At 40.9% G+C, this 23,169-nt stretch overlaps 2 long non-coding RNA genes across 9 annotated transcripts; one reads left to right on the top strand and one right to left on the bottom strand.

Moving 5' to 3' along the window:
• Positions 1 to 8,412: 8,412 nt before the first annotated feature.
• LOC124675948 lies at positions 8,413 to 10,707 on the top strand. 2 transcript variants are annotated; one of them, XR_006993464.1, is made up of 2 exons: positions 8,413 to 8,527; positions 10,138 to 10,707. It is a non-coding gene; the product is annotated as an uncharacterized LOC124675948 (long non-coding RNA). The 2 variants fall into 2 exon arrangements; XR_006993463.1 differs by having other exon boundaries at positions 8,413 to 10,059.
• Positions 10,708 to 11,530: 823 nt separating this feature from the next.
• On the bottom strand, positions 11,531 to 18,904 carry LOC124670174. 7 transcript variants are annotated; one of them, XR_006992431.1, is made up of 9 exons: positions 18,569 to 18,903; positions 17,984 to 18,134; positions 15,473 to 15,547; positions 14,358 to 14,523; positions 13,555 to 13,698; positions 13,070 to 13,226; positions 11,995 to 12,087; positions 11,783 to 11,906; positions 11,531 to 11,646 (listed from the first exon to the last, which is right to left on the bottom strand). It is a non-coding gene; the product is annotated as an uncharacterized LOC124670174 (long non-coding RNA). The 7 variants fall into 7 exon arrangements; XR_006992427.1 differs by having other exon boundaries at positions 11,995 to 12,090; positions 18,569 to 18,902; XR_006992426.1 differs by having other exon boundaries at positions 11,783 to 11,886; positions 11,995 to 12,090; positions 18,569 to 18,902.
• Between the last annotated feature and the right edge of the window lie 4,265 nt (positions 18,905 to 23,169).

The raw sequence follows: 23,169 nt of genomic DNA, 5'->3' as shown, positions 1-23,169 counted from the left end.
GATGGTGTTATTTAGTCAACAGCCATGCTCAATTGAGCATTTCCAAGATTCACAGCCCTATACACATCACACCAAGGGCACTGGCACTTGCATAATGCAAGGATCATGCATCATGATCAAGCCAGGGGCAAGGAAATGCACACACAGGAGAGGCAGGATCCATATAGCAACAGCAGGAACAATTTAATAGAGCATAAGCATCACAATTTTCTCTTGAGCAAGAGCTCAAGAGTTACAACAAGCAAGATATAGGGAAGAGCAAGCACACACGTAAGCAAGCATATGCACAACAGCAAGATACGCATGGCAAGCAAAGATATCACATCAGCCTAGGATCCATGGCAACAATGGAGAGCACAGCAGAGCATACACGCATTCACAAAGCAAGCACAAAGAGCGAAAGCACATAGGTGTAGAAGCAGAAGACAATCAGGTGGATGCCAGGGCATCCAGAGGAAGGAGAAGAGGTAGAACAGGTAGCAGAGGAGAAGGAGGAGCACATACCGGGGAGGAGGTGGTCGACACGACCACGGCGGCCACGGCGGCGCACGCCAGTGCACACGACGGCACCAGGCCTGGCCAAGCCAAGCCACGGCGACCACCACAGCACCCCAGCGCAGCACCACGCGCCCAGGGGAGCGCCAGGAGGAAGGTCCTCGGCATCTCCAACACGCGGTGGCGGCGGACGCCACAAGCCAGGCGCACGGGAGAGTCGATGGCGAGCGAACGAGGACGCAAGCATCAGATCGACGCGGACCACCATGTCCGCCGTCGAGAGGCGGTCCAGATCCGCACCATCTCGTCGCCGGCGATGGCCGGAGACGGCCAGATTAAGGCGGCGACGGCGGAGGCGATTTCGGCATTGCGGGAGCCGAAAGGGGGATTAGGGTTAGGACACAGCGAGAAGACGACGCGACTGGGTCGGTTGGACCGAGCCCAGTGGGCTGGTCCAACCTAACCAGCTCGGCCGCCTGACAGGTGGGCCCAAGGGGTATTTTGGACATTTCCAAAATACCCATTTAAATGAGAATTTCCAAGAATTTTAGAAAATAAAATACAGCTCTAAAAAAATAAGTAAAAATATGAAAATTAATCAGCATAAAATTCTCTGTCTAAATAAAATATCAAAGAGAATTTTTGAAGAAAAGAAGAATAAGTCTTAATTTGATGATTTAAATCACACATATTATTTTCAATAATGAAAATAAGTCCATTAATGCATTTGGACTTTAAAAACACCTTGACAACATTTCAAGGTTGTATTTTACTTTAAATCAAGTATCCCTAAATTACTCTTAGTATTAACCTCTTACATGAAATAATAACGACATCGGAAGGGGGAACAAACCCTAAAAATGGAATCATGCATAATTGCTTCTTTAACCATTGCCCTTATCGGACAATGATGCTATTTTTCGAAACCAGAGGACAAGGGTCAGTCCACACCTTCCAACTGCAAAACTTTGCAGTGTTCAGGCAAGTTCATCATTTGCTCATGTCATTTGAGTATTTCTAGCAAATTACTTGCAAAATATTATGGTTATCACTATTGCATAAAAACCAAAACCACTACTTTCATAACTATGAATATGACTATGTGGTGGGCAATGGAACCATGGATTGTGTTGATATGGTGGAGGTTCCATTGCAAGGGTTAATATCCATCTAGGATTAAACAACAAATGTCGCCAAGTGATTCTTGTGCCGTAATACCCGTGTTAACCATAAGATCCGGAGTGGGACTGGAGTAGTCAAAAGTGTTTCCACCTCTCGTACATCAACGGATGCGCTTATCGTAGACACTTGACCCAGGTTGGGCAAGCGGTGGGGTGGGGATCCCATTCTAATTCCCCACGGTAAGTGGTCTATGATGGGTTGCAGCTACCGGCGAAGGAGTTTGGTTAACGAGTCCCAAACTGTTGTCGTGGTCGGGGTCCATCCTTAATTGGTATAAGAGGACCGACGAGGACCCAGTGGTCGCGGTATGCAACAAAGGGTGGGTGTGCGAGGTAGCGGAGGAACATGATTGGCTAGACCTTATACCGGGCCTCACACCGAAGGAAGTGTGGACGGAAAGCTGCCCGGTTGGCACCAAGGTTAAGATCTCTTATGGGTAAAGCAACACACCTCTCGCAGAGTGTAAAGAACCGTGACTCGTCACTCCCCGTTCCGGATAAGGAACTCGCGAACGCGGCCGGAAAGGAGCTCCATGAAGTTCTAGTAAACCGGTGAAGGCTGACGGACATAGCTCTTTGAAATAAAAGCAACCTCTGGAAGAAATGTTTATCAAAACTTGCATTGGTATTAGACTTTCTGGTCTAATATCGTAGCTAGTGCATTAAACACCTCTTATCTATAATGAACTTGTTGAGTACGCTCGTACTCATACCACTCTTAAATCCCATGCTTAGATTGTCTGAATCGTCTGGAAGAGGACTACGACAACAATGAAGGAGCCGAGATCATTGGCTACGAGGAACCAGACCTCTCGAGAGGTGTTGAAGGAGTAGACTACATCATTGTCTACGGATCCGGGAGGCTTCCTGGAGGAGATCAAGCCTAGAGATATCCGATAGTAGTAGTAATCGAGCAGCCCGAACTCTTAGTATTTAGCTGCTCGATGAAATAAATGTTTAGTTTAATGAGACTCTTGTATTGTAAGTTAAGTTGGGTTCACCTCGAACCCAGGAGTATTCCTCTTAGGACCCAAGAGGAGCTCCAAGATGACATGTGTATGATAGTTGTAATAATCAATGAATGAGTTATGGACCCTGCTATGTTCTGTTGTACTACTCTGAGGGATGTAATATTTGCGGAATGGTACTTCGTGAATGTTATATCAACGACTGGCATACTACAACATGCAGTGGTATGCAGGGTCACCACAGGTTACCACTTGGTTTAAAATGGAATTAGGTTTTCCTAATTACCCTGTAATTATTGGATTAATAACTTCATTAATAAAGTTGAAGTTATTAAAAATTTTGAAATAAAAATAATATTAGATTTGATATTTTATTATTTTAAACAATTAATAATTAAGGCATTTATTAATCGTAGTTTTAAATCCTCCTAATAAGGGTTTAACAAGTTAATAGAAAAGGAAAATTAATTTTAATGTTTTCCTTATTTACTTTCTGGTTTTTATTTATTTTATACCTTTTTCCTAATTATTGAATTTTAACTGAATTTAGAATTAAAATTAAAGGCTTTAAATAACAAGTATAAAATAACTGAATTTTTATTAAAAATAAAAATTTCACTTTATATTTTTATTGGATAGAGTTTTCTTTTCTAAAAATTTTAATATCTTATTTACATTTTTCTGACTTAAATTGAATTTTCTAGATTTATTTGAAGTTGCAGTAATTTTCTGGTATTTGAAATAAAATGGAATTTACTAATTACACCCGTGCCTGTGCTACTCACAGCCACAGACAGGTGGGCCAGAGCCACGCTGGCTGCCACACAGGCGACGACGTGGCGACCATGGCCACTACCGGCGGCCAGTCAAGGACGACGCCGGCGATGGAGGGTTTCCGCGGGGCTCTGCGTGTGCTCGTTGGATCCAGGGGAACAAGGCGAACCTAATAGTGGCGGCGCCCCCTCCGAATGGTCACCGGAGGGTGGCCAGCGACGTGGTGCTGCGGCGGTGCTCACGGGCTAGCGATGCGGCGGCGCTACAGCGTGTAATCGAGCAAAGCGAGCTTGCCACGAGATCGAGGAGCTCACCGCGAGTACGACGCGCGTGACGGTGTGGTCGATTGAGGGCTAATTCACCGGATTTCATGGCGCCGGCCGCCGGAGAGCTGAGCTTGGCGACGGCGCTACGGGCTGCTCCGACTCGATTCCTTTGCAGGAGGAGCAAGTCGATCATGGTGGTGACGTTGGTGTCCACGGCGAGGCTTGGGGTAGCCCCAGTCATCGGCGATTGACGGTGTCCGAGTAGCTAGGGTTTCAGAGATTGGGGAAAATTGGAGAGGAGGAAGAAATCCCGAGCTGCTGTGCTTCGCTGGACTTTTATACGGCGGCAAAATTCTCCTCGTCACGCTGCCGATGAAGGAGATGCCGCCAGCATCGCAACGAAGCCGAGCACGGCTTCGCCGTGTCGACCATGCGGGAGAAGGGGATGAGGACGAGCTCGTCCCCGTGATATTTTGGCCGAAGGGGTACGCGGGCCGTTGTTGGGTTGCGTCGATGGGCTGCTGCATTGGGCTGCTAGGCAGTGCTGTCGCTGGGCTTCTGCGGCCTGTTCAGGTAATCACCTCTCTTCTCTCTTTTTTCTTTTCTCTTATTTTATTTTCTGGTTTCTATTTTATTGTTTGATTTCTGTTTTAATTCAAATTTTAATCTTTCTGTTTTGCAGGTGTTTGACAATTGGTCTTTTATGAAGACTAATAAAAGTATTATGGTAATACTCAATTGTTTTGATTAAACATTTCACATATGTGAGCTTTATTACAAATTGTAATTAATCATGATTTTATGCCCTCATTTTAATTTCCTTTTTCTTGTGTAATCAAATCTATTTTGAATTATTAGGGTTGATAATTTCTACTCTAAGTGTTTTAGAGTTTATCATTAGGGTTTGAGCTCTTAATTGAGAATTTAGTTCCCTGCATATGATTTTATGTGATCCTCTATTTATTAAGATCTTGTAATTTTGATTATCACTTTATGTCAAGGTTAGCACTATTATTATATTTTAATAACACTTTGATTTACCTAGAGTAGACATCACTCTCCCCATGGTTGGACTTTGGTTACAAAGATAAGTGGTTGATCACCACACATGGTTTAACTATCAAATATGTTCTAGGTTTTATTCTCCCCTATGCATGATAATAGAGTTACTTGCTTAATAGTTGATGTTCTCCTTTAGTTATTAAGGATTTGAGAATTGGTTTTATTTTCTACCAATAGACTTCTAGTATTATCCTTGATTTATCATTGAAGTAACTAAAGTGGTTATGGTTCTTTTTATAGTTAACTTTGGTTATAAGGATGAATGGTTTCTCATCATATGAAGTATAGAGTTTACTCTAAGGTTTTCTTATGTTCTTTTGTTGAGGAATAAATGGAATGTAGATTTGATAGGATTCTACTTATGATCACCAAGTGATTCACAAGTTAAGGTTGGGATATCAGCCTAAGGTTGCTTACTAGTTACCTCCCTATGATTTCATCTTGTGAATAACATCTACTTATCATATAGGGTTTAACTTATAGCTTATTCTTCTATTTCTCCAAAGTATGGTCATGGCATTATTATGAGCAATTTATTCTCAATGACTTCTACTCCCAATTCTTAGGATATATGATCATTACCCAATTGTGATAATCATGCATGGTATAGGCTTCCTAAAGTATTCTAGAAGTATTTGTATATGGTTATACTAATTACCCCTCTCACTCCACAAGGACTTGGATTATAATCTAGGGTACTACTCAATGAATGATGATGTGATTATCTAAATATGTGGTCTTCCTAAGAGTTCTACCTTGCTATCTTCTGTAGCTTGTTCTTCAGAATTCTCGATAAACCCGCATCTTGTGGCATGCCTCCACCTCCTAGCTGCTTCATCTTGATCCTAACTATTTTATGGAGTGGCTCAATGTGTTGGTCTTCTTGCATCAAGGTGCAAGATGATGAAATGGATGGAGTGTGAGGCTCCATTTATAGGCTTGGGCATGCTCTAGTAACATGACACATGGGTGGATGACTCTTGCTTTAATTTGTTGAGTAAGGTGCTTTGTTGTCATGCTCTCATCCATAGCAATCCTTTAAGCATGAGGTGGCATAGCTTAGGACTCAAGCTATGTAGATATTTTCATCCTATGTGTCATTGAGATTATCCTCTCATGTGATTTATTTTTGGATAGCCAAGTGGCTTTTGTTACTAAATATCTTGTGAATGATTTTATGCTTGTGATTGAGTCACTATATCATATGTGATTGTATTTATAGTATTATTGGGATCAAAATGTCAAAGATAAGGATTATACCCCAATTTTGAATGGTGATGTTTGATTTCACCAAGGCATGATCATATGAGTTTCTAAGTACTCATAGTTTATTTTATTCAAATAGTTTGAACTATAATTCGTAATGTAAACGAATTTAGTTTTATGATATTCCACATATTTAATAAGTTATGATTGAAATCGAAGGTGTGGCTTTTATGCACTTAGGTCCTTGTGTTTTGCTATATTTGGTATTTAGTTTTAAAGTGAATTCAATTGTACCTCAAGGTAGTTGCTTAACTTTTAAGTGTTAATAATTTAGATTGTGCTTCTTATCTCTTTAATGGTTATATACCCCTCCCATCTCTAGGGTTTAGATAATCTTTTGTTGGTGTTAAGTTCAAGAGTTTAGTTCAAGAAATACCATGAGGTTCATGGTAGGACTATTTGTTTGTTTAAGACATGGAAAAGATAAGTTAAGAATAGTTTCTCCATTTTATTGTTACTTGATTTCCAATTGAATAGATGTTCATATGTTATGGCAAGGAATACCATATTATGATCTTTAATAAGATCAAGTAGTTGATCCTTGTTTCATATGTTCTTGTGTTGGTTTTAATTCCATTTGATCTAACCCCTTAGATCGAATCATCTCTACCCAAAACAAGGTTTTAGCAAAGTCACAATGAGGTTTATAGCACTCGGACTTGATGAGCTACTTCAATTCCATCAAGATCAAGTGAAACTTCGGCTATCGTGATCTGTTTTACTTTAAAGCGCGAAAATTCCCTGCATTTTCTATGCATGAATGCAATGCACACATCTCTGTTTCCTCTATTTTTGTAACCCCATTACCTGGGATATTACAAGTTTGGTATGATTTTTCAGGTTTTTAACACAAGTCAATGTGTGGCGCCCTCCACAGTGGCGTCACACTGCACTGTGTGGCGCCCGCGGCATCGGCGCCACACATGCCAGCCTATATCAACTATTGGGTCGAAAACATCCAGGGGCTCCGGACGATAAGTCCTTAGCAGTTTTGGCGAGGTTCTTTGTGTGGCGCCCGCGGCATCGGCGCCACACATGCTAGTATGGCGCCCCTGGCGTCGGCGCCACACAAAAATCCTCGCAAAACGGCTAAGTCCCAGACGAATTGTCTCACAGTATTCTTGGGCAATTACAAGTGCATGTGTGGCGCCGTTGGGAGGGGCGCGACACATGCTGCCACGTCGGATTGGCAGACCAGCTCAGCGTCGGGGGCGCCACGTCGGCTGGGAGAGTGGCGCCGGCAGGAGGGGCGCCATACTGGTATATGTGGCGCCGATGAGAGGGGCGCCACACAAAAGGGTTAGATTGGTGAAATAGTTTCGCCGGAGGGTCAGTCTCTGCTTTTCTTTAACTTTTGGGTTATTTTTGTGCATGTGCAAATCGCCTAAATTTTTTTGGCAGCGAGGAAAAAAAATTAATGCTACTACTTTGAAACCACTTCAGGTCGCAGTACCTGTACCTCGTGTAATATTTTTGCACCGACAGTTTCTTATGGGTCGTGTGGTTGGGAGCTAGCCCACTACCCCCGCAACTCCTTTTCTTCTTGGGTTTCTGATGGAGTGTGTCGGCACTGAGCGGTTGGGGAATCAGAACTTGCGAGCGGCGAGCGGGTGGGCGTTCGGCGGCGAGAGGTAGGGAGGCTTGGTGTCCAAGCGAGCGGCGAGAGGTAGGCGTGCTCTGCGCTGACTGTGTTAGCGTCCTCGTCGGCGGGTGAAATCAGCAGCCACGTGGTCGGTCGTCCGAAGCGGCGGCAATGGCGGCGTGGTGTGATTGGCTTCAACAGAACTTACATCCACTCGAGCGGAAGGGGACGAGCGGCCGTTGGGTGGCGGTAGCTGGTGACTTCGGCGGCCTCACCCTCAGATTCTGTGCGTACTGGCGCATCCCCTGCAATTGCAAGGTACATGAAGCTTTTGCTCATGTTTAATCAGCGTGCACGAATTTCATTATGGCCTCCGCAAAACCTGATATGTGCACTTTTTTTCTTTGTCAGCCAAGATTGAACACAAATTTGCATAGATGAGGCTATCTGGTCCGATATGTCAGATTAGATGGACAAATCGAAAATAACTTATGCCTCTAGATTAGACCTACGGCTGCCTCAAATTCAGCTACCATTCTTTCTATTTATGCCCATAAACAGAGCTACTAATCATGTTGTGTACTTGTGTCATTGTGTGTGTGTCTATGATTCCTCAGGTTCAGCTCCATTCTTTCCTGTTATGGTCCCATCAAATGTTCACTATTAGACTAAGCAATACGAGATTGAAACATGATGATAAACATATGCATTATTGGATCTCTGTAGGTCTCAGGTCAGTCTGGGGCAATGGCGGCGTGGTGACCGCGTCAGCAGCCTGGCCGGTCCGCACGGCGGGTGGTGGCTGAGAGTGGCCTCAGCATCGGTGCAGGGGGTGGTGGTTGCGGGTTGCATCGCAGTGAGTGGCAGACCCCCTGAGCTGTGTTGTGGGTCGATTCACGGCGAGCGGAGAACGCCGGTGAACTTCAACGTAAGGTACGGTAGCTGGCCATTCTGTTCTGTGAAAGTTTTTGTATGTGAAATCACCTAGGATGATGTCAATTACATCATACTCTTCATGGTATGCAAAGAAAATCCTTAACCTTACCCCTGGCCTCTTTCCGGTCAGTTCATCTGGTAGGCAGATGCACTGATTCAGGTTAAAACTTAAAACTACCAACCACTATTCTCTCATCCCCATCTTCAATAGTTTGCAAATGTCATATTTCAGAGGTCAAACTCTAGGATTGATAGATTATTCTATTAGAATGAGTATAACCAACTGTAGATTAAACACCTTTGAAAAAAATACGAGAGCCAAGAGAGGCAGGACGTGTTTCATTTTTGCACAGGGATGAGTAAAGTTGGATCTAGAGAGAACAAATAGCAAGTACAGTGGAACTCGAAAGCACAATCTATCATGTTAACATTTTCAGCTTGCGGCACACGATAAAACGACTTTCTGAAAATGAATATAAAGTGAATCCAAGAATAAAGTTACTTTTACAATTATCATTTTCTTAGGTTATCTATCCATGTAATATACATAAAAATATCAGGGCAATAAAATGCCTTTCCCTATCAGACTTTTATGGTCTAGTTGAGTAACATGGGATGGAGCTCAGGAATAAATGTCCATTCGAGGACATTGCATATGTATTAACAATTTACCATTCTGAACAAAGCTCCTCTACTGAAACCGAACACGGTAGTTGTACTGTCTGATTTATACAAGAGACTCTCTGAAATATTCCCAGAAATCTGATGTTGTAATGGTTCGTACCTCTTTTCTGCCAGACCTGAATGTTTGCTGAAAATTCAGCCTTTGTGCTAGCAATTTCGAGTTGTTTTCAAATATTACGCTCCATCCTTGTTAGTCACAAGCTTGTCTTGGGCATGCTCCGCCTTAACCCGAACAAGCTGCAACACCTATTTAACAACAACAGTTGGAGAGTCATGTATCTATTTTCCTTGTCAGTGTTTTCTGATTACCTAGAACTGATGCAATTGCTTCACTGCCGGTTCATGTTTACTGTATATTTTTCACTAGGATAATGTGCTCTAGATAGGATGCTCCTGTTTGAGAAATAACACTAGGTGACTCAGCTACATACATTTAAACAAAAATGGGAATATAATAATACCATCCTCATAAATTTATTTTTATTTTTCATCTCTTAGGTGCATCTTATTTTAGTTGTTTTAGTAACTCTTATTGTCTTGCTTTTGTGCATGTGGTCTGATGTTAGTGCTAGGAAGGCCACCACCAACATTAGTAGACAATGGTTTTGAGTCCCTCAAAGATTGGTCCAGGTCGAGGAAATCCCAGAACAAAGGTTGTTCCTTACGCTAGTGTCTTCCATAGAACCCAACCACCGAAGAGCAGCAGGAGAAATAAACATTTAAGTTCCAAGCTACTTTCTCCTTTGAAGTTCCACCGAACAAATTAGTGTGTCAGATTCTTCTTGTAGTCTTGTTAGCGCCTTTGCTCTGCAGGAAATCTTCGTATGTGACATAAGTTTGATGCAGTAAGTATTACTTATGCCTTGTTTTTATTTTTTGATTCTGACTATTTGTTATTTTATAATCATTTCAAACTCTGGCAGATCTAATGTTATATGCAATGCTTCCCTTGGCGTGAGAAAGTGCTCACGTGGTGAGGCTTTGGCTCTGTCTTTCAAGTACAGCGTGTTGACCTTGATCGTTGGAGAGTCAGCTTCATTGTAACATTGACCCGGCATTTTCATTCAATCCACTTAATGCCTTATGATGGTATCCTTTTAGTCTTGTGAATTCTCATCAATAGTTTTTGTGTTGCAGACAGAGACGAATCAGCATAGCTCGCCTGCGTCATCTTACATGATTTGAATCAAACCAGGCCTTTACCCGATTCTTTGGAGAAGTTCAGACCGATGAAAATTCATATCTAAAAAACTTGATTTGAAACTCCCCTTGTACATACTCTCCCTAAAACAAACTGCACTCTTGTATATAGCTGGATATCTTTATTCTCGTGTCCTGTCCATGTAATGTACTACTTGCTTATGAATGCTTCCTTCTATTGGAGTCATCTAGCAGATCATATCCGGAATTGTTGTACTGCAAGAATGATTGATGTCACCTAAGTGACATTTTGTAATTCACATTTTTTATGTCCCATCGTATACCATATTTTACATGGTCTGATGTTGATTTGTGTGATAACATAATATCTTTGGAAGAAACAACCGATGTACTGGAAGTCGTACATACTTCCCATATTTCTTATGTATGCCAATTTTAACATATCTCTCTCTAGCTAGCGGATTAAAAGTTTTTGTTTGTAGAGCTGACGCTGACGGGTCTTTTGTAGTTGAAGTCTGCTAGCTAGCTTAGCGGTTAAGTATATGCACATGCATGCTTATATGGTAGACTAATATGCCGGACTAGCTAATTATCAGCTTGCGAATTCCAAAATAGTGCACAATAAAATTTAAAACAAAAAAGTGACCTTTACATCACACGCACCCTACAGAGGTGGTTTAGCCTGGCTCGAGTGTCACTTTCCAGCTATCCTACGTTTGCCTTGTTTATTTTTCTTACGTCGCTTGCATGGTTAGCAACCTGACTGGGTGACTCAATTAGTTGTTTGGAAAAGGCATAATAATATTTGGGCAAACATATGTTGTTCTATTGTACACCAAAGGATTCAGTACTAACTGAACTGAATCGGCTGTCTAGAACGTAAGAATTCCGTAGCAAACACCATAATAAACACCATAATTTAGATCCACTAATTACAGTTTGCTTCTGGCGCTGATTACTCCCATAGCTTATCTACCCTGGGAAAGACCACAGCTAACCAACACAATTATGTCACTGTCTTGCACGCTAGCTCATACCGTAGCTTATCTTCTGACTGTCACTAGAATTTTCTCCGGCGCATTGCAATAACCAGTGCCAGAGAGACTTGCCCAGGGAGCTGATCTGCAGTAGGAAGATGCTGCTGCTGCTGCCACTGATAAGAGCCAAGGCGCCACTGCCATTGGGTGTCTGAGGCCTTTGGTGTGGACGGTAGCTCCAATATCGACCATTGGATTGCATCTTCAGATCCTCCGCTGCATCCCTGCTTCCCGCTGTCAGGCAATTTGATAATGTCACCACAGGGTCAGATCGCTTACCCAACCAATAAGCAAAAGACCTACTCAAACTAGAAATATCAATTGGGAAGTAATTAGTGGTAATTGGGGAAGCAAGTTGCTCGATGATGACCTTGGACATGCTGCTAAGGCCAAAACTGAACCCACCGTGGAAATTGTTGAAGCGAACAAAATACACGCCAAGGGGCCAGTCCATCACATATACCGCTTCCTTTACTGGTATCCGGACAAGTGTACTGCTTTATTTCCAGTTATCTACATATACCCACTTCCAAAAAAAGCAACAGAAATAACATTAAGGCAGCATATGTGCTCTCAGTATACCATTTTGTGCTGCGCCAAAGCTATCCGCCGCCCTCCCAACTAGACATAAACATCGAGCCAAGTTTTAGTAGTGTCTCGCTTGTAGCTATTGGCCTACTGCAAAAATGGAGAAATGGAAATGTCCAAATAGCATAATGGGTGTGCAATAAATGGGAAAGCATGCAGATAACAATGTAGATGGTGGGTGTGGATATATAATATTCCAGAATAACGTAGCAAGCTAATCAGTGGTGGCCATGATCAAATTGTCAAGATATGGTCTGTGCATACTGGTCCATTAACCCCCACTAAACAGGGTTGCTTGGGGATGTCAATGATCTTGATGTGACCAAGGTTAACAAGTTCGTAATTGCTGCACGTACCTCTAACATGTTTTTTCTATGGGAGGCCTACGGAGGTGGCGTTTTGGCTCATAGGTGCATAAAAAATAATTTAAAATGTCAAAAAATTCTGAAATAAAGTTTCAGGTGTACATCCTGACATTCTATGCTTCGTACACAAGTTTTCGTGGGAAAACAACATTTTATGTGGCATGTATTAAAAAGATTAAAAAATGTCCTGTACATAGTTGTGTTGGAGCATCAAAATTTATCTTTTTTCACGAGACACAAAAAATATTCTTTTTTTCCGAAAACTTGTGTGCGAACATAGAATGTCTAAATATACATGTAAAAATTTATTTTAGAATTTTGGAAATTGACACTTTAAAATGTATTTTCACACAACGAGTTCATATGCACCCGTGAGACGATTTGAATTTCCCGAGGCCTACTGCCAACATAACAAAATCGAATGATCAATAGCAAACTGGATAAAAATTTACGAAATAGCATGGACATAATCACGCAAATGAATCAATATTAAACCGTACAAAATAAAAGCATGTCTATGGCAGTGGTACAGTGGTAAAAAAATCCTAATTTATAACACATAGCTAATAAATCTGTGATTCAGTTACATGTAAACAGCCTTCTGGACTAATATTATGAAGTATGAATACAAAAAATCATAAAGAGCTCATACTAGTGCATAGCTAAGATACAAAGATTGCAGAGGTTTTAGACAGTAAACTCACTTGGCAGTGCACAAGTATTTGAAAATATTCTTGACTATGTCAGCTCCTGTTGCTTGTATCCGAGCCAACAATCTTCCAAGCTCTTCTGCCGACAGAGATGAAATGATGTGCTTACAGTTTCCTTTCCGGGCATGAATATGGTTAATTTGTCAGCGGCCTGCAAATAACAAGATTAGATAAGCAGGTGCAAACTGATTCATAATTCACAAGACAGAGTCATAACATCATGGTACAACATAATAGGTAATTGAACTACATTTCATACATCATGTTAGCGGCTATTCGTATTTGATATACCCATTTCCAAAGAGTCAACTAGCTACTGGCAAAATTTACCTTGAGGATTGAAATATGATTTAGGGCTTGTATTTCTAAGAACTATGGATTTCTAGGTTGGCAGCGATGCAACTAGACCACAAAACAATTTAAAACTGTAACACAAAACTGAACTAGAAAAACCTTGCTGGATTCAGGCTTGAGCTCACCTCAAGTGACACCAGTCTAGGTACAGCATGAATACAAACAACTGACATTTTCTCATCTGCGCAACATTGCCGCTAGATACTTGCTCTTTGTCTCCAAGTCCTATGCAGACATATTCTTCCGTCCCCCCATTTATTGTCAGATTCCTGAAAAATTATAACTTGTCAGGCACAAAAAAAGGAATCTGGAAACCTACGTGCTTGGCACAAGCAAGAATTCTCATCAGAACTAACTAGTAAAGCAGCATCTTCCTATATCCCAGATTTCTCCCAAAGTATATAACAGATTCACAGCTATAACAGCAATGCCCGCTCACGCATTACAAGAAAACACCTGGTGACAGTAATGTTACTGAATAGCACATTCTTATCTGCCTAGTTAGCATCGCATGATTACACTAAAATAGCACATTCTCATCTTGTTTATGCTACAGAAATTAACAAGCGATAACCATAATGAACAAAAAAAATCCTATTATATAGGACCACTCCAAGTTTGATGGCAGATTAGACCAAAAATTCTGTGAAGACTGACAGGCTGGGTGAGGATCAGTAACAAGCCCACCTCATTGTAACTGAAGACTAACTCCAATTTGCAGATCCATGAATGTTTAGGTAATAAAAACCAACAACTACTGTGATGTAATGCATATGGAAGTGACCCGAGATTTGGGAGCGGTACTGAAGAATACACATGGTACTTTGAACAAGGACGCGGCTAGCTAGCATCCGGTGCTGGTTTGTACATCCCAACATCCAGGTGCTAGCTAGTCCGACCCAGCACTTGGCCGAAAAAAGCAACGCACGCCAGCAGCCAATCTCCCACGTGCTCCGGGGTGCCTGATTAGGTTCCCGCTTGTCCAGGGTCAACACTCGCGTGCTAGTGCAACCCTAACCAGGCCCAGCCTAGGACCACGTGACGCCTCCTCCCAGCAGTTTCTCTTCTTTCTCTCCTGCAGCTCTCCATTAAACCTGCAATTCATCAGATTTTCCATGATTTAAGGCTTGGCTCTAAAACGAAAACAAAACGAAGAAGGTAATCATATCGCAGGAACCTAAATTTCCATATCCCCTTTATTTCTCTTATTCTTGTACTCCTAGATTAGGATCTTCAGGTCTCTAGGGTTTTAGAATAAACATGTTCCTTAAACCAACAATCAAAATTAATTGAGCATGAACTTTTGTGCATATTAGATCCATCAATAGCACAGCCTGGGTATAATTGATTAGGTATACCCAGGGACTTAGCAACTACTTTGTACACAACTTAGGAGAAATTAGGGAGCAACTTAGCAGATATTAGGGAGCAACTTAACAACAACTTGAAAAATAGGCAACTTAGAAGCTTCTTAACTACAAAAGTTAGTTGTCTTAGTGGGGGCAAACTTAGGAGCAATTAAGATGACACTTAAGATCTTCTTTGTCTGTAACTTAGCAACTACTTTGTACACAGATAAAACATTGAGCGGCTTAGCAGATACTTTGTACACAACATAACAGTAAACAGTGAGCAACTTAGCACCAACTAAAAGACATACATACAACTTGACATAAAAATATAAAGTATGGAACCTAGACAACTTGCTTTTTTTTAGCAAATCCCTAAACTCAACTAAAGTATCGCAGCAAACTTAGTTAGATGAGGCCAGCAAGTAAATTATTTACATGATTGTGTACACAGAAAAGTAAAAACGCCCCTAGCACATGCATACATAGTGAAATTGTGATAAAAATAATTTTGCTAAGGAGCAACAAGCAACTTAATAAAAGTAGCCAAGCAACTTATATTGGCATAAACAACTTATTAAGTCGACTGATTTGCGCCGTGAATCAAAAGGAATAACCCTAGTCCATGGATATGCAAAAATCAACTTAATAAATGGACAATAAACAACTTAAAGGAATGGGATAAAGAACTTACTGTGTTTGCATAAGTTGATAAAACAAGTTGCCTGATGAATCAACTTAGTTGGACAGGTGCCTCCAACTTTGTTGACTGCAACTTATGAGATAGCATAAAATAACTTAATCTAAAGTAGATGATCAACTTAATCAAATATGATAAGCAACTTAGGCAGCATCATGAACCTAAGAAGGTGCAATGCATAATTCAAAAGAAGAAAGTCATACGCATACTACAAGTAGATAAAAAAGCAACTAAGTGTGTGTTGCGGAACAAGTGTGCATGCAACAACTTAGAACAATAAAAGAGCAGTCCATGGACAACTTAACAACAAGTACACAACTATGTATTACACACAAAACAGCAACATTGTGATATCTCACCATATCTACAATTTAAAAATAAATATTCTAGTAATTTTGGGAATTTGGCAACGGGGGTAGCATCCATGGTCAAACAAACTTGTACAAAAAGGAAAAAAAACAACTAGGTTATTTGAACATGGGATAAGTAACCAAAATTGTTTGCCTGGTCGGTGTAATTGTGGCATCATCATCTCCCTACTGCGGTGACCTCCACCCCGATATTGCCCCGCTTGGGTGGAATGTGCCTTGACGCCGCCGGTAGCAGCAGCTCAAACAAGTGAACACCAGCGGAAGAACAAGACCGACATTGCTGAATGGGTCACTTCAGCGATTGACAATTTTATAGGATTGTAAACATATAGTATCATGGTAACCCTTTACATATCTTTTGATTTTATGAAGATTCAGCTCACTTCTCCTATAGAGATACCCCTTGAGAAAACAGTCCATCTATGCATATATAGTGAAAGTACTCACTTCGCCGACGAAATAAAAACATGTGACAACTAAACAATACAAGATGTCCACTCTGAAGTCAGGCCAATGCTATGCATTATCATGAATGTGAAATGATACTTGCAGTTGGACATGTTTGCAATGATGCAGACTAAATCGAAGCACTTACGTGTCTAGTGATTTAGGATAGCAATGATCCAAAATAAGTTGGAGCACAACCATAGCAATTAGCAGCAAAAAGCCAAAAACACACCAGCAATGTTCAAAAGGAGCAGACCGAAGCATGTTGGCAGAACCAACTTAATTCATTTCGGTAGTCAACTTAGGCATGTTGACAATACAACTTAATTAACCCAATTATCCAGCTTGCATGTTGCTCCAAAAAAGAAAAAGAAAACCAACAAGACTATAAAACACAACTTAAGCATGTTGGTAGAACCCCTTCATTTTGGTAGGCAACTTAGGCATGTTGGCAACAAACTTAATTAACCTAAACTATCCAACTTGTGCATGTTGCTCCAAAAAAGAAAAAGAAAACCAACAAGACTACAAAACACAACTTAAGCATGTTGGTAGAACCAACTTACTTCATTTCGGTAGTCAACTTAGGCATGTTGACAATACAACTTAATTAATTAACCCAAACTATACAACTTGTGCATGTTGCTCCAAAAAAGAAAAAGAAAACCAACAAGACTATAAAACACAACTTATGCATGTTGGTAGAACCAACCTACTCCATTTTGGTCGACAACTTAGGCATTTTTACAACACAACTTAATTAACCCACATTATTCAACCTGTGCATGTTGCTCCAATAAACAAAGAAAATGACCTAGACTCCAATACAACTTAATTAACCGAAGTTATCTAACTCGTGCATGTTGCTCCAATAAGCTCGGGCTTATGAGATGGGTAATGTCTATATTGTCCTTGAATTTGTTATAGGACATACATAAGTGAGGATCGGAGCCTTGCGACTTGACAAATCAAATATCACATCCAACACAATCTTTAACAATAGCTACAAAGTGTTTTTATTCAAGGTTGTAACTTAATAGTAGTGCATACTACAAGTCATATTACAAATTTGGCGCGAGAACCTCACGGATAATGATGATACAACATCAAGTTAGTGAGTTGTCTCCAAAAAAATATTAATCAGAAATGGTGATAGCTCAGTACTACATGCTGCAGCTGAATGACAGTATGACACCAGATTGATGAATGAATTCAATGTAAATGCCAGATATCACCAGGAATTTTGCATCATTCAAGGAAAACTGGAGTGTCAAGGGAAACAAGATGCAAAGTACAATCTCTGGGACAGTTTTATCTAGGTAGCTAGCAAATAAAATCCACATGATACTAGTTGTACTAGTAGTTGCATTTTGGTTTCAGTTAAGAGGTACTAGCAATCTACATAGCACATACATGAGCAACCCTCTTGCAGCTCGATCCACTCATGCAGAACAAGGAAAGGGCGTGCTCCTGGTTAAGGCCCATTACCATAAAGAAAAACTGTGTTTCCATGGCATATGAATGTGCACGCAATATCCCTCGGGGAAAATGCAGCAGGAAAATCGCATGACAAAATCAGCACGCCCAGATGAAATATAAACTACCTAATTGCTGATGATTGTGTAGATGATCCTACCATATTAAATTCAAACCATGAGTTGCTTGGGATTTTTTTGTAGGAGATTACCTCATATTCTCGATCTAGTCACCCGAGACAAAATTGGATGGAACTTGCAGTTCCGTCAAACTCGCTCCTCTGCCACCACTGAGCTCCACGCCCAGGCGTACGACCACTCTCCGCCACCGAGCTCCACATCCTCTCGTTCGGCCTCTCTCCTCTACCAAACAAAAAAAGGATTAAACATGACATGCTAACATCAAAAACCAAGTTACCTTAGCATAAAAAAGCGATAAAATCCCGCTGAATCGCCATGAATCACTGGGACATATGGAAAACACTATGAATCTAATCTCTCCCCGCTCAGATCCCCCTAACTTGACAAATCGCTATACATGGCTGCAAAAATTCCTAGGGATACAAATCAACACTAATTCTTCAGAAACAATCTTATGCATCATTTAGCTCTAAAAAACATACCAGATGGGCTAACATAACTTTCACCTATACAAATAAGCACTAATTCTTAAGAAAAAAGAAATCTGATTCATGTTGTGCGAAAAAACTGAGCAAATCCTAAGATAAATTCCATCTACAAGCCCCCAAAAAATTACAGAAAACATGGTATCACTAACTTGATTTGCTATTTCATACCTATATTTGCAGATCTCTGAATCTCACCACCCCTACACCGTCAGTATCTGAAGATGTTGCGCACAGGAGGTCCACCGCGGCCAAATTATAACCACCTCGCGCACGAGAATCCATCCGAGGAAGAGCTTGCCCACCCTCTCGCGTGGGATGCTCTCTCGCGTGGGATGCTCTCTCTACCGCAGCCCGAGCTCATACTCGCCGCCGCTAGATTCGGCAGGATAATCATCCGGATCTATCACCGGCAAATCACTGGACCGTAGTCATCGGGGGGAAATGGGAAAGACGGAGCAAGAGATGGAGAGAGCCAGAAAGGGAGAAATCGCCGGAATCCTAGCTCATACGTCGACACGTCACGCGGGGCCAGGTGGTGAATGGTCGGGCCCCAGGTCTCGGTATGTCTGGACGGGTGACGTCCAAGCGACACGGACTGGCACGATCTGGCACGTTTCTTTCGGATCGGACGGCCCAAAGTCGAGTGCTCGGTTGGACACATAGCATCCAAGCACTTTTTAGCACTTGGGTTGAAGGACAAATACACATGTAATGGAGACTAGTTGATGCTCGTGCGTTGCTACGGTCTCTTATATTTATTTCATCGCTACACATCGCACATATAAACATAGAATTTATCGTGATTCTGTTCACGAATATACAAAATATTGGCACGTAGTGTCCTAAAAGGGTCCCTTTTCATTTCTAATAAGTCAACACGATATTACGCCACCAACAATAGTATAATCAGGAGAGCTATCGGATACCTAGAAACTAAATATGAAGTTGTGAACCACACAAGTGTACAATCTAAAGCAAATATATGCCTAGGATGTTAACTTCTAACATAAATGTAAATCATATCAAGTAATCAACACCAGTGTTGTCTCCAACGATGACGCTCTCCATACCATTCATAGTGCATTTACAACTATTCTATTGTGCAAATGCAATTGTGAATCATTGTTTCCACAGACAATCCAAAAGTTAAACCTAAAAAACGATGTACATGACTTGAATATTATGAATTTCTGAGTAAAAAGTAGCAATTCAATAAAAGATTTTGAAATAGTAAAATAAAGAAGATCACTCGATAGATTTATGTAAATGAGAAGATGGCACTACATATCAATAATACCATGAAAGTCTACCATAATGTCAGAGTGTTTTGATGTGCTCTTCAAAAACTTATCGACATTTCGTTAAGTGCTTTGTGCTTTGTGCCAATGCATGTATATCCACCTCTTGCATATTTAGCAGGCGCGTAATATTCTCAAAACCGATTAACATCACTTGCTACTTTATCCAATTATATGGTGAGGTTCAGTCTACGAAGAGCACGTCACCACTGCAGAATCCTCTTATAAAAGATGTACAGAAAAAATTCACATTCTACTTCTATTTCTTTCTTCATTTGTACTACCATGAAAACATCGTAACCATGTCAAATGTAAACATTTGAAAACACCAACATAGCCATTTTGTTAAGCTCAGCCAAATTGTTTTCCTTGCAATAAATATCAATATCAATAGGATCCTATGTCCTAGTCCAGCAAACAACGTTTAATGCCTCAATTTTTTATTTCAGAAAAGAACCTAATTAATCCATAAGTTCATGCCTTGGCCTGCATCTTCTTGCACTCTTCTAGATGGAACTGGAACGACGGCAAGTATCTCTCGCCAAAGTGCGGGAATATAACCTGAAAATCTGCAATGTCACCGTACCGACCATCATTCAATGTTTTGAAACAAGAATTCTAGCTCGGAACACTCGGAAATTTTATTGTACTTTAATTACCACTATCATAGTTCCTACATTCTCTGGTCTCTTAGTGACCCTTATGGCAGCAGCTGCTGCCGCACCGGAGGAGATCTCGGCCTACACAACAAACATAAATCTTCAGCATTCTTAACCTCTTATCGGTAGATGATGAGAAACAAAAATGTAGGCTCCTAAAACTTTGCCAATACATATCACGAGAAATGCATCAAGTCTACATACATCAGACTCATCATTCCAACATTAAAGGTGGATATGATGCATCGTAGCAAAATTGTATTGGGATGAATCATAGATATAGCAGCATTGAGATGAGAAAAAATAGCAAGTAAAATGGATTAAACATGGTTCCTATATCAAGTCATTACATATAGAAGTGCTTGCACTTAAAATATCAAGCCAAGGAAAAAGGGACATGGACAAACATGGTGTGAGTCATCATTTGTCTGCTTTCTTTAAACATATGAACGCTTAAAACTAAAGGACAATATCTCAATATGTATGCAGTGTCAATATAATGTACTGGACACACATAAAAAATGCTTCAGCATGTGAAGTTACAAGATCGCACCATACTTCCCGAAGAGCCGTGTGCTTTGGCATCTCAATAGCCTCATCGCTTCATATCCGAGCATAAGCATAACGTGATCGTAGATAACTATAAGAAAAGAAAACCCCGCAATAGTAATTCTAATAAAGTAGAACAACACAAACAATCCCAACAAATGTACTACGCCGTACAACACAAAAGGAGTGGTGACTCAACACATACCTACCAACCTATGGATAGACATTTCACAAACATTAGTAAAAAGAAATAACTTGCACAACTCGGATGAATTCAAAAAAGAACTATAACATTCATGTCTTGCTTTTATTTTAGTACAAAGTTAATAATAAGATAGGAATAACCTATGACCTTTATTGCTTCATTGAGAACATCATTGTCCAAGTTCCAAGAAACAAATCATGCTCCAATACCCTGAATCTTATGTGTGCCTACACGGGTGGGATAACATTCATAAGGCAACGAGCACAAGGTTTGACATGCTCAAAGGAAATCTTCTAGCAACCGTACCATGTTTTCACAAGAGAGTATGTTGTAGTTCTTCTCTTTGGTAGGCTCAACACAAAATAACCTATAGAAAGAGATAATTATATGAAGAATATATACACAGCCCGCAAATAATAGAGTAGGTTTTGTTCAAAGCGAATTTGAAGAAACCTTGACTTAGGATTTAATCAGTGAGGAAATGACCAGCACCAGATTTCATCCCACCCTTCTCGATTCCACCATTAAATATACCCACCTTCCCTTTTGAATCCTCCAAGATTTGTTTGCGCAGTAATAGTCTCATAATGTACCTTACTGAAAACTGGGCAAGATTAGACACAGCTAGAGTGCATATATAGGTTGACACATTGGCTCTATGTCCTTGTTACCTTTGGGTTTGCAGGGTTGGCAAACTATTCGTGAATGTACGAATTAGGCATCTTTTTCAAGATCTCTGTAGCTTTGTCCAATAACCCTTTCACCCCTTCTGCGGCATCTGGAAGGACATGTTCGGTGCCGAATGCTTTGAGCAGGAGTCTCCTCTCCATGCTCATGGACGTGGGAATCGAGTTTCAACTTATATTCTTTGGAGGTGGTGATGAAAGCAAGATAGATGCTTGCATTCCCACTCGTCGCTTCCACCAAACATTGTGAGAAGAGAACAAGAATTAGCATTGTTATGATATACACTTCCCCTCTTAATAATTATGGTACAGCCTTCTCTGAGACTATGAGTATGCAGACAGACAGAGAAAAGATGTGAATCACCTTCCGGGTGTTCTCAAGCCCTTGTTTTCGGCATCGACTATCATGAAGAATTCTATGTTGAAACAAAACAATAGGTCGAGAGTATATTTAGCTGGCCAGCAGTTCCATCAACGAAAGGAAACAAAATGATGCACTGAAAAATGAGGAGGAAGATAAAGAGGGGATTTGGTTAACCATTTTCGTCCTGGAATCTAACCTAGGGAACCATTTTATGGGAATATGTAAAATGATTAACCATTAAGCTATTATGGTTATAAAAAATAAAACCTATGCTTGGCGAGAAATTATAAAAAAAGGCAAAGGAAAGCAATCCTAAAAGGTGCTTGCTCTTCCAAGAAACCCCACGGCATGTCAAGGTATAGTCCACATATAACAATGTTGTAATTCTATAGCTAGCTAGATGCTTTCACAAACTATCAGGATCAGGGTACTTAAAGTAGCATCAGTAAGAGCTGACAATCCATCACATGGTGCCAGTAGTATTATTATTAGCAAAATAATCTATCAATGACACGGTGAGCAAAATTTATATGTTGCAGGTTGATAGCAGATCAGCATGGAAATCTCGAGTAAATTTCATATTCTCGTGAACTGAAGTTTACTGCACATGGCATCAGTTACAGAGGGAGGGACACATGAAGAGGAAACCTGTCCTTAGGCTGCAGCAGGACTCCTTGGCCGATGAGCTTCCCATCAAAGATTCAACAGAATTATAACCATGAGACATGTCACAACATGAGGGGCTAGTACATTATTGCTGCTAGTCCAGCGAGTCTAGGCAATTGGTCAGACAGTGAATCAGGAGGTTGATTGGTTACCTCGGAGATAAGGATGAGGGGGATTCTGCCGGAAATTGGTGGCCGGAGGTGGGCTAGCCTGCCGCATGTGCGTTGGCTGGGCGGACGAGATAGGATTGCGTGAGGACCAACCCTTGGCCGGTAGGCATTGCCGACAATCGGGGCGGCGCTCAGAGGAGATCCCGTGGAGCTCGACGCTGCGAGCATGATC

This window comes from Lolium rigidum, chromosome 7 (genome assembly GCF_022539505.1).
Source record: "Lolium rigidum isolate FL_2022 chromosome 7, APGP_CSIRO_Lrig_0.1, whole genome shotgun sequence".
NCBI classification, from domain to species: domain Eukaryota; kingdom Viridiplantae; phylum Streptophyta; class Magnoliopsida; order Poales; family Poaceae; genus Lolium; species Lolium rigidum.
This window is presented reverse-complemented; position numbering and strand designations above follow the sequence as displayed.